The sequence below is a fragment of the Argopecten irradians genome, chromosome 1 (assembly GCF_041381155.1).
Source record: "Argopecten irradians isolate NY chromosome 1, Ai_NY, whole genome shotgun sequence".
NCBI classification, from domain to species: Eukaryota; Metazoa; Mollusca; class Bivalvia; order Pectinida; family Pectinidae; genus Argopecten; species Argopecten irradians.
The window spans coordinates 4,361,807-4,375,413 of record NC_091134.1 but is presented as its reverse complement, the minus strand read 5'-3'; positions in this window follow the sequence as shown (position 1 = coordinate 4,375,413).

The window sequence follows — 13,607 nt, the reverse complement described above, 5'->3', positions numbered from 1 at the left end:
CAAATGTCGAGAGTTTTATACAATTAAGGCCCGAGAAGCGTATAACTAATCACTGTACAGATTGGTTTAGTTGTAATGGAATACGGTGCCGGAGGGAACAGACGAGGGTCTGGTCATGGAGCTGAAATGGCGACAAACGCTGCCAATGATTACAAAGCCTGCCATTTACCTCAAAAATACTGCAACCATACAACATTGTATGCACCCAAACATTTATCGTAGCATGATAGTAAATAAATAATTGAGGTTGTGGATCGTATTTACCTACCAAAAACAGAATAGAAATTATTCATAACGCGGATACCTTTCTCAGCGGAATACTGTAATAGCGACAATTCTGAAATATAAGATTCAACCAAAAATATGTAGGGTTTTATCAAATCATTTTATCATAAACTGTGCAGACAGGTGCGTGATATTAAAGAAATTGTGTTAACTTAGTGTCAGGTATCTATTAATGAGAACAATCACCGTCATTTGTCACCCTAATTCTCCAAGTAACCTGGGAACGGTCTCTGCTGCGATCACAGATGGCTAGTTTGGCACCATGGTCCATACCACTCACACCCAATAACTCACTTCAGAATGTTTCATTACACTTTACATTTGCAGTTATCAGATACAAGTAGGTAAATATGTATTTTGTAGCTTTTAGGGATGATTAAGTATACTAATGTGATATAAATGTATGACTATTTTACATCCGCAAATAGTAAGTCTGTCTGCTAATTTGATAGAATACTATTTGACATTCCCAGCTAATGTCTTTCGGTATATATATATAACATTTGATTCCTAGGATATCTGCGAAAATGTCTAAATCAAATTTCATATAATGCGCTATAACATGAAATGTTGTAGGATACGTTCTTTAGTGTTTCAAGTCTTCACATCGCTTCGTGGATAAAAAAAACTGAGAACAATGTTAACAGAAACCTAATAGACCTTTGTTTTATAAATTTGTATTCTTCGTTCGTGGCAAGTATAACACAATTCTTTCACAAAAATATTGATTTAATGTGTCAAATAGTTGTATTTGATATAGTCATGACGTCTTAGATAGAGATCTAATTCGTATGAAGTCATTAGGAGTTATACTTTCGTCGGGTGTACACGCAGTAGTTGCTTTTTAGAACACATTGTAAACTGCCCGATGACCAATCTTTCCAATGACATTGCTGTGTTGTGTATGTGTATTTTTAGGATATCAAATAATTTATGGTTTATCAATTTCGTCAAAATAATTGTTCAATCTATCGTAACAATTTTTTAAACTTTCTGTAGAACAATTTGGACAGCAGTCAAACCTCCTTTTGTTAAGTCCGGTTTCGTGTGTTGTCGAGGGTTTAAAAATAATTTCATAATTTCTTTTTTCCGGCCACGCTTACATCCGGGCACACAATACCACTACCCGGAAGTACTCAAACCACTGTCAACAGTTGTTCATAACGAGGCTATAATTGGCTTCCGTTAATGAGTCTATATTAATTCAATGATAGCTGGACAGCCTGTAAATACTCTCGTAAATTATCTATAATAATTAGTTTCCCATCGTAACATTATTCTAGCTTTTTATCCTAACCCAAAACTCCATTTAAAGTGAAACTAATCTAACGAGAGCATGTTTGTCGTGTTGTTGTGATTCTCTAGACTAGGATGTGATGGCTATCATTGAAAAGCTTAGGTTGGTCAGGTATCAGGCGAACAAAGGATACGCTGGTTTACGACAGGAACTGGCTACATTGCTTGTTTAAGGCGTGCTGTGTGTCCATGCGGCTATTCTAGTGTGTAAAGTGTCAGTATCAGTGACAAATATCAGCTAAACTCAGATTACGTATGTCGTCGCGGGACTGATAAATTACAATGTGTCTATAGCAATTTGTATACTCCATTGATGACTGTTTTTTAACAAATATTTACATGTTTTATCCAAATGTACATTTTCAAATCTTTATTATTTTTCATTTGGCAATACAACAAGGCGTGGAAAATTGTAAACATGCAGTGGATTTGAAATAAAGATTATTATTAACAGTGATTTATATTATAACAAAAATGTTTAGATATCCACCTACATAATAATTATTATCTTGAAATTGATAATCTGATAAACTATTTAGTCCCTGGAAATCGACTGCCTTTTTAATGAATCGTAATATCTTTATGAAATGTTTGCAGTTAAACAAAATCCGTTTCTGGATACACATTATATAACTACCTCAGGATGGCATCCGGGACATCCATTTTATAGACTTTGAAAATATAAAATGAATGAATGATATTCAAAAGATTAATAAACACATACTGTTATATGGGTGAAACAATCTGATCAGGATTCTAAGCGACTCTACATGGCTTCGGACAAGTCGTGCTCGTTGTAACAAAGGGGAAAAAAAAACAACAACAACAACAACAACAACAACAACAACAACAACAACAACAAAAACAACAACAAAAACAAAAAAAACAAAAAAAAAACAAAAAAAACAGTCAAATGTGATTGAATTGAAATTGGCCGTTTATTGACTAAATGACAATTGAAATAGACTTGTTGTTCGCACGTTGATATTTCAAATCAATGGACAAAGGTATGATATAAACGTCTGGTACAAGGTGGAGATACAAAACCGCCACACAAAAGTATAAATATATGTTCCATAGAGTTGTACAAAAACACCAATAAGTAAAAATATTAAGATGTATAAAATCAAAGGTCTTCAGAAATCACACCGCACAAACAAGGTTATGAACTGGTATAAACGAAATGTGTTATTATATGTAACATTTATATCAATAATTAAAAACATTATTAAATAATACCCCATTAAAATCTCAACTCAAGTAAAAAGAGCATGTTGGGGAGGAGGTGGGCAACTTAAATTTAAGATCAAAGTACAAATTACTGACCTTGACTTTTGTGTCCATATCAAACCTGACACCTGTTACATTGGCTGGCCTGTGCACTTTCTTTATATAACATCATATAAGTACGCATGACGTTTTCTCCGTATCCCCGCTCCCACCATCTATTAGTTAACATTGAGTAGGGACTATATCTTACGGTACATACAAAGTATCATACAATATTGTGATGAGAAACCTTCAGCATGTAAAGATTATAATAAAATGCATTTTGATTATTTATTATACGTGACTTCGGGACAGGACAAGCTTGTTGCACCAAAGGACAAACACAGACGAGTGTGATTGAATTGAAATTGTCCGTTTATTAATTAAATGACCATTTAGAATAGACTTTCTGTTCGCAAGTTAATATTTCAAAACAATAAACAAATGGGTGATACAAAACCGCCACAATGATTTCTAATTATAAATAACCATAACCCACCCAGATGGACAAGACATTTAAGGGAGATCGGGTACTCGACTTCCCCTTTTTCCCCGATAGAATCCATTAAGAAAACAAACAGCTTCAATTCCAAAGCAAAGGTACAAATTACTGACATTGACTTGTGTCCATATCAAATCTGTTAACTATTGCAGTAGCTGGCCTGTGTAGATAGTGCGTTATCTTTATATAATAAAATTAGTGTACATGACCTTTCACCTTCGTAACCTTTCGACCTCCATCTGTTAGTTAATATTGAGTAGGGACTAGATATCTTATGATACATACATAGTATCATAACAAATTGTGATGAGAAACCTTCAACATGTATACATGGTATTAAAATCTTTATTTTACGTTGCTTGAGATATTCAAAATAATAATCATTGTAAAAATGCAACAAAATAAGACAGAACAATCCAATAATTTAAACATACAGACCTTAGAGGTACATGGAATTATTTTCAAGCATAACCGTTCAATTGAATTCATGAATTATCTTTCTTCATTTATTGATGATCAAACATTCGACTTCACACAAAAAGAGTTAGATGGTTAGATGAAGAATTTCGTACATCTAGACTACTTGGCATCTGCAACCGATGGGTGGGGAGATGGCGGTTAACTCTTACGGTCGTCATGGTGTGGGGGAAGCTGGTGAAAGGTCAAAATTGGTCATCGCTACTAAATAGTGAATATTAGAGACGAAATATCAAACAATTTAACCTCTGTTACCTTGACCATGATGTGGAGCACTGATTTAATCACTACAGGACTGTGCGACCCTATGGAGAAGGTCGTCGGACATAATACCATGACACCACTGCCAATCCTGTTCTGTACCTGGAGACATTTATCGAACAAGGATCTGCAGTGCTCGTCATCATTAATGCATACCCATTCAGTGGGCCATCTATGATGCCCGCGGCTATACGCAATCTGCTGCTGACAAAATGGATCATATATTATTTACCATCTATTGAGCTGAGCAAAGGGCGCTCGATTGACATAATCTTTAGGGAATTGAGGGAATTGACAGTGCGCTATTTCAATCGTCATAGTCAATTACAAAACATCCTGTGTGTGATGCATGTAATAACAGATCTTCTGATTTGTTTGTTGGTTCACAGGTGCGTATGGGTCGCGGGGTCGTGGGGTCGTGGGGTCACGGTGGTGGAGTGATGTTAAAGTATCTGAAATTTAACAACTAGTCCTCCACATCAGGAACACGATACTGAAACTTATGTGGAACATCGGTAAGGTACATAGTTCGGAATGTTTTGACTATATGACTTCTAAAATGAGTACTTCTAAACGTTCGACAATAAACTTGCCTTTTGGAGCTATGTCGTATGTTTTCAAGCATTCCATAGCCCTAAGACATTACCTAACTTGAAATTCCTCTCTGGAAAGCATAACAGGAAGAAGTTTCCTAATGCTTTTCTGTCATAATTTTTACGTTCTGGATTACATGGATGAAACTTGGACCGGAACCTTTTTTTAGCTTCTTTATTGAATATCTACACGACTTACGAGAAACAGAAAACAATTGCTTAAGCATTTGGTTGCGATCTACCACATAGGTGGTACTGTACTAGTTATCTGATCACGATGCTACGGAAACTTAGGAGGATTTTACGGGTCATTTACATGTAATTTCATATTTTCACAATGATGTATGGCATCTCCTATTTGGTTTAGTTTATCATTTATCTTGTATTTGCATGAACTTTTTTCTAAATGTCAATATTAATCTTCCATAATTGATTTTCGGATGCTTAAAAATTGTTAAATATGTTCAAAATATATTTGATTTCAAATATGAAATATCGGATATTACTGCGCACATCTATATCGGATGACTTAAGAATTGCACATATTCCTATATTCAAAGCGGTATTCTTCATCTCTAAACATAATTTCTAAAATTGCTTTCAAATTAAATCTAGGCTGACCATTCGGATTCCAGTATATTCAGAGAATGTCTGTATCCATTTACTTGTACTGGGCTTCCGTAGATAGCTAACTATCCACAGAAGTTTGCACCTACAGGACATCGGTACATCGAAATATCCATATACATCTGTACTTTTGTTACCATGAAAGGCTGCTGGCAAGCCGACTACAACCACTTGCTACGATGATGTATATACGTAATCTACCAAAACTATCTTGTAATAATGATCTCGGAATCAATTCCAGTACATATTTATAATTGATTTTATCATGTGTTTGGCATTCATACAGAACTTATGAATATACAACGGGATAATTTCACGAGGACCGGAACGTGAATCAAATATATTTTCCTTAGATAAAACAAGGAAGAGAATGGTTTTGTACCATTCATCTAAACTTGATTCTTTATGAAAACAAAAATAGTGCATCACTTATCCACAAGTCGTAATTTATTCACTAGATCACATCCTTTGCTTTGGAAAAGTAAATGCTTCAATATTTAAGATTAATTAAACATAATTATACACATTAATTGATCGTACAACCAATATTCTAGCATTGTGAATTGTGTGTGCCAAAAGTTTTGCCAATTCGTTAAAAATACATAAATTGTTATTAATACTGTATGGACGTTTAATATGTAGAAATGTGGCATCCATGTTGAGTCATACATGGATTAACCAATACGTAACCGTAAAGTATGCATGTAGTTTGTAAATTTAGATTTCCTTTACGACTTTTCTTTCATTCGGACTCATTCATCGTCCTTAACAAGCCTCAGTTTTGGCGTCATTTCACTCTGACATGGGGATATTATATCAAGATCGGTATTTAGCACCGTTTTTCTTCACTGAGATAAACTACATGTAAAACATATTTCGAAACACTTGTTTCGGTTTACGATATTTTAATGAATTGATTATTGATGAAATGAACACTCCATATATCCGCGTTTTCAACAGCGTTGAAATAATTATACATTGAACTATTTTTCTTAGTTTTTTTTTTAAAATATAATTTTTGATGGTTTTGTTATCATGTCTGTGATTTGTAGCAATACCTCTACCATAACCTGACATGTGTTGACAATATTTTTGTGATTTTCAAACTAAAATAATCACTAAAAGTATTCGATACCTTCAAAATATGTTGAATGTTGCAATTAATTGTTGATACCACAATTTACATTCTATTTTCTATTTGAAACTGGGAAAATATCATATGAGACTATTATTTGTAAAAGTTGATGATAAATATCTTCAAACGCTGCTGCTTATTTGTTCTGTTGCAGTGGTCAGCACTGTATCAGATCAGGAGCAATTCTCGTCAACAAGCCTTAGGAAGGCGACACATGACAAGCCCTGTCGGGAATTCTACGTTTAGGTATTCATATTTGGATGATATGTTTTCCACGTCTCATATATTATTTAGACGATATCAAGGTCAGTAGGGACATGTAACGCCTAGATTCGCCACTGAATTACACTAAAATGATTGATTTGTTCACCGCATAGAAATGAATTGATACAAATCATCAGCTGATGCAGAAAAAAACTCAGCAAGTTTACAAGTGTCGGATTATCTCGAAATTCCTATAACATTGATATAATTACACTTTTGAGTTTTGTTTTAATTTGCATGTACCCAATGTAAGATTAGGACGTACTACGTCTTGGTACTAGACTAATCAGAAAAAGCTGTACTCGTCCTCAGATTTAATTACAGTTGTAATGCAAATCTAAATTTACAATGCATTACAGGTTGAATTAATATTCCTATGGAAATTTATTGACAATAGCGTCTAGAACAAAAAAGTCTTTTAACATGTTAAATCACAACAGCTAGGGGATATGCATTTTAGAATATGAATAGTATATCACGTCGACAAAATCTACTGACGACTGTAGGCTATTAAGTCTTTTCAAAATACAATAATATGAATTTAAGGCAAAGCCTCAGAAGAGCGCAGCTACATTTTGTACATGTAAGAAATGTAAATATAATTAGAATTATAAACTCAGAACGAGACTAAAACTGTTTTATTAAATGCTATCTCTCAACACTATTGATGGATGCTTTGTGTCTAACAATACATTGACAGTCGTCACATACAGGTCAGAAAGAAATATTCAACTGGAATAGTTTATCCTTTCGATCTTGTTTCTCTCAAAGGGGAAAAACTTGGCAACATGTCATGTATAAAAGCGCGGGATTATGTGCCGTCATCTTTGGCACCAAAGATGTCCTGACGTCACGGTTGTCGGTGCCGAGCGCTTGACACAAATTATATCATTTTGACCAGTACATTAATTGTGCCGTTCTTGTCTTTGTGTAGTTATATAAAACTAATAACAGTAATTTCAAAGTGTATCCTGATGACACGTTTTGTCTACAGAGAAAATTTCAAATCTCGTCGTGCTGATAACGAGAATTAAAACATGGCAGCCTGCATGGAGGCGCAAGACTTTTCCCGTGGGACACGATTTCAAAGTCCAAGGGGTACTGGAATGTATTGGATTCTATATGCTCACACACGTGTCCTGGTTAGTAGACCTTCGCTATACGCAGAGAGCTGCGCTTTGCTTATCTCCCTTGTGGGTAGGTATTGATTGTGACGTGATTTGTTTTGTGAAACTCACGCCGTTTTCACCGAAAAGTATGACGTTACGCTCGCAAACACATGACATCACAATCAATACCTACCCAAAAGGACAGATAACTCTGAAATATGCCTGACTGAATAGTGACATTTCGACCAATCCGAATACATTCCACGTGTCAGACACTGAAGACCGAATGTTTTAAATGGTATTTGCTTGTCTGTATAACGTAACAGTCAAAGGAGTATACTTCGAAATGTACACAATCTATTGTTAACGTTGACATGTCCATGCCGAGCTCGCAGTGGTCGTATTGTAAATCGTACGTACGGCCACAGATTCTCATAGCCAGAAAGAGTAGATAAATAGCGACCAACAATCGTCTGGGTTCGCTCGGTCGACGCTGAACAGTCTGATACATTTATCTGCTTGCACGTACAGTACTCTCCATAAGCATAACAAAACAGTCTGGATTTCACATTTCTTCTGTCATTGTTTATTACCAGGGGAGGTTTTATATTGTCGGTGTTGTCGAGGGAAAGAGGAACATTTTGCTGTCCTGCCATTGAGTTAAAACGTTAGAGTGTAGCTACAGGAAACCGCTTCCGCCCTAAATACTCCGTCTATCATAAGATTTAAAACCTCCCAAAATCATCACACTAAGAAAATTTTCTTCTGATTTCAATAAATATACTAAAATATGTATACACTTTCATTGATCATATACGCTTATTTGATAAATGTCGGATTATAATCAAATATTAAAAGATGAGTTCCTGCATAAAGTTGCGCTCATATTCACTTACCGGAAAAGGAATGTGAAAAAAAAAATTATACCCCCCCCCCCAGCAATGTCAAAAGTTATTTACCAAGAAATTCGGGGTATAAGTTATTAAAATATATTTCATTTTCTTTAATTTGTTTGAAACCCACAAATAAACACATCACCACGTGTGCGCAATGTCTCGACGGTTCCCGATCGGGCGAGCATTCGTAGCTGCGCAAAAACGAGGAATAGCAGCGGGCGATTTTCAACTCACAAAAGGGGTAAGCGTGTAAGCACTTGGTAGTAAATTTTCCGAATTCATAAATAAACCTTTATTTCTAATTGATTATTTAAAATCACCTCAATATTTATCCATAGGTAAAATAATTAGCATACATCATCTTCATATTTTTTGTTTCCAACTTGACGATATAGTGTATATGCAGTATTTATCACTTATGCTTCGATTGATACTAAGTAGATTATTTGCATTGAGTTTGTCATAAACAAATTTTCATTTAGCTTCAGATTTAGATTCAAAAGATGGAAGTAAATATAGTAAATGCATTAATGAATAAATTAATGAATAAATGAATATGGTAATCAATTAATCATTCAGTCGATCAATTTATCAATAAATGCATATCATATACATTCCAGGTCGAATATCTAAGTATGTATAATGCTACCATTCCGCTGTACATGACGATCTCTAGGGAGATGTATCTGGTGCCCTAATAACGTATACCTTCGATTATAAGCAATTGGTGACTCTAGCAGTACACATAAGCTTCTCATGTGAATGAAGATATATTGACCGCTTCACAGCCAAATTAAATTATATATTTAAGTATGGTCAGAGGTCCCAATACCTTTGTCGTACACGCTATATATCAATATAAGTATTTATCATGATACAGCTTCAAAAACGGTCGACAGATGGTCGACATAATAAAATTAGACCTATTATTGTATTAGCTATGGGATTAAATCGCGATTTTCAGAGAAAATTGTCTTTTCAAAACTTGTAGTAAAATAGACAATTTCCTTAAAAATATGCGAGAAAAAGAGATTACAATTTAATGCTTAAAACCCGCATCACAAATACAAACAACTAAAAATATATCAATATTTAACTTTTATGGTATGACACTGATTTCGTAGATCGACACATGCATAAATACGACGGTAACATCCAGAAGGTTAATAAAAGTACTACAAAGTTATTTTGTGAATTATTATAATCGGCATATATTTATCCTTTATGTCCTGGTTGAAAAGCATAATTGACTTATAGTATTGTCAAAGAAGGCAGCAGTACCCGAGCCGCAGGGGAAGACACTATCGCACACAAGGTAATACTATGAGGTAATATTACCATGCGCTCTCTCAATCAGGCATAAATGGGTTTAGTATATTTTTATTATCTTCTTTAACCTTGACAGAAACACATCAAACCACACCCCAAAACGCTATTTTCATTTCCATATCATACCGTTTACATTTTAAGTACAACACATCAATTTCAGTTAATTTTCAAACGAAAACCAACTAACTGTCTTTTGCATCTGCAGAAAAGCAACATTTGTTTCCTTTGACGTACATAACTGCCTGTCCGCCATATTGATGTCTAGATTCAGCGCAATGGTTAAATGACGTCATGTAAAAGTGACGTCACAATAGTAATTAAAATGACATACTGCCAACATTACTCTAGGCTGAGTGCTTCAAGTGAAAGGAAAGATTAACACTCTTGTTTTGAGTTATTTCTAAGAGATTCATCTAAGGGAGGTTAAAGGTAGATTTCTGGTGTACTGGTCTTTCATTTACCACAAAAAAACCTGCCACATCATCAAACAACTCTTTATCAGTAAGAACAAGAAACACAACCTAACGCACTTTTCCTACAACGGTGATGGCTTTCGCTGCGAAAAGTTAATGTAGACTATTTGTGTTGACAATGTACGAAGAAGGACCGGATGGAGCCATTGGGCCAGATGTACTACAGGAATTACTACCACAGCTGGATTCGAGACATATTAATCAATTGTAGGTGCTCTCTTTAAGACACGGCAGCACTTGTACATTCTCTATAGTGGTCCCATTGACAAGGAATCGTATCAACAAGGTGACACGTGTACAAAACGCTAGTTAAGTTGTAGTGGAAACATTCTCTCTGTTACGAATCTAACGGTTTGATCAGTGATCTAGTGTTTCCGGTTCGCCATTTTACGATTTTGCAAAATGTACAAGACCGGATATAGGTGTTCTTGAATGTCAGCGTAATAACTACACTGTTTCACCGTGTCAATAGAGATTCTGTTAGAACTTAACGGCCCGCGAGTCGCCAAGCATTGAAGCTGACACAATCAAACCCTTTGGGATTTAACTGTGGTCTTTTTGTTCTTGTAATAAAGTTGGGGAGATTGTGATAGAGACGTGGAATTAGAACTGACACGATCTAGCTGTTTGAAAGACTCAATCGCGTGACACTTAGCCGAATATTATGGGACAGAAACTTTGGCAAAAGCCTCTGTGTTTTCGTCTGACTGATGATATCGGAATAGGAAGAGAGCTACAGACTTGTGATATTCCAGTCTCGGTGTGTTAGAAAGAGCAACATCAAAGAAAGCTATAAATAAACGTTGTGAATGGAACAGATACGACATTACGGAGTTATAATAATGATGTGCTATTTCAAGGAAAGGAATTCAAAGAATGCTTTTGACATTCCATATAATTATTTATGTTACTTTCCTTAGAAGAGCGGGGGTGCCTATCTTTTCCATATCAGACATAACATAGGCACTTTTAATGATACTATTGTCCTCGTAAATAATATCATTGGCGTTTACTGTCATTATCTACAACACGATCAACATTGAAAACAGAGGTTGTGTTTGCATTGCGTGGTTTTAGTTAATATGAGATTTTGACAACGAATAGCTTGATATAATTGAATTTTTAACACTGTTCTATCTGTAATATCAAATACCCTTGAAGATTTGTCGAGATTTTGCATCAACTGCTAAACATCATGAGCGTTGTTCGATGTTAACCGTCACTTTATCACACCATTTCTAATATTCTTTATCACGACTTTCCAAATGAATATGGCTTCCGTTCTTTCTCGAAATTAAAATGTTTTGGTCACGTTTTAATTTGCAAAAATATTTAATGATGGGTATGTTATAACACTCTTTGAGTAAATATATCGCGATATCATATTTTGTTAAAATTGGGTTTTCTCATAAAACAAAAGCCTGGGAATTTTGGCTCGAAAATAACTGGCCATATAATCTATTTACATTAAATGTGGTAATTCAGGACAAAGGAAATATCTCCATGGTTACTTACCTACTTATAAAGTGGGATTGGAACAATAATGAGGAATTCCTTAAAAAGGTTTCTTGAAATACCCAATGTTCAGTTGTTTTGGTCGCGTTTTATTTTGGGTATGTTATAATACTCTTTGAGCGAATTCGCAATATATTGTTTCGTTCGTTTTCTCATAAAAGACAAAATCATAGGGATTTTCGCTCGAGATAACACTGGATATACAATTAGTTTATTTCAAAGATTTACTACAAAATAAGTAAATGTCAATGGTTACATACAGCCAAAACAGTACGCTCTTAGTACTGTCAACTACTAGCCATACAGATAAACAAAGAAATACACTTAAATTAATGTAACAAATAGATACGGACTAGTGGTCGACGAGGATATTGTGTCGACCGCCAAAGTAAACTTTTCTTGCCAATTGGGATGTGGAAACAAACATGAGAATTTCCTTGGAAAGGTTTCCTCGAATGCGTTTAATTCATGAACACTATTTAACTATAAGTGTTTAAACTTCAAAATGTATTCAATTCATCATTGGATAGGTTTCTTGAATACCATGAATTCATGAAAAGTTGATTTCATATAAATTTGAAGATGTCGATATTTGACACCTATATGTAGTGCAATATGGATTCAATAATTCAAAGAGAACAACCTTTGTCATCAAATTTACATAATGTAGCAATATACATTAGTATATAAGTTCATTATTTGTAAAACAAAGACAGTGTAACTAGATAATACGATGACAAAACATCCGCTGCGATGTTGTTTTGACCATAATATGATATAGGCTACCTGTACAGACACGCCATCTAGTGTTCATATCATGGTATGTCTGTTAGCAGCAGAAACCGTATTGTCTGCTTGGATCTTAAATAATCGGGTATCAAACATTCATGAATTAATTATAGTGTTTAATTACACACTTGCAATACAAGGTCAAATGAATGCCATCCCATTGTTCTCTAGAGTGCCGGTAATCTGTGTGTTTATCAATATCACGTGATACATATAGCTATTGTTTTACACATTTGATATATTTTGCTAATTGAGTTTTAATGATTTACTAACAGATCTGTCTAGCTTCGGATCAGAAGATTATGTAAGGGGAAACATGATTCAGTACAAGAACGGCATGAGAGAACATTCGAAAAAAACTAGTTACCCTATACGTTTTGAATGAAATGATTAAATAAAATCAGTGTTTTGTTTTATTTTCGTATCTTAATGTTTTTAGAACAAGGAGAACACAGTCACCTTCAGTTTGTTGGTTCTGAATTTAACCTTTTTGACCTTTATCACAGTTCGTATTCTCCACAAATGTTGTAAGGATGAACTGTTGACTGCTCAATGACATGGCAGCTTTCCTCTGTGCGGTTTCCTCCATCCATTTCTTAGGTTTCCTCCACTTAATATAGAGGCATGTCAACAATTTGTTGTACAAATGCTTAACATGCGCTAAGTAGATTTATAGTTTGTGACACAGCTAGCGATGCATGTTTTCATTTTTGTTCAGCTATTGATATAATTTGTCACAATATCTCTTACGATAAAACAATATACTTGAAAACCTACCAACAAAAAA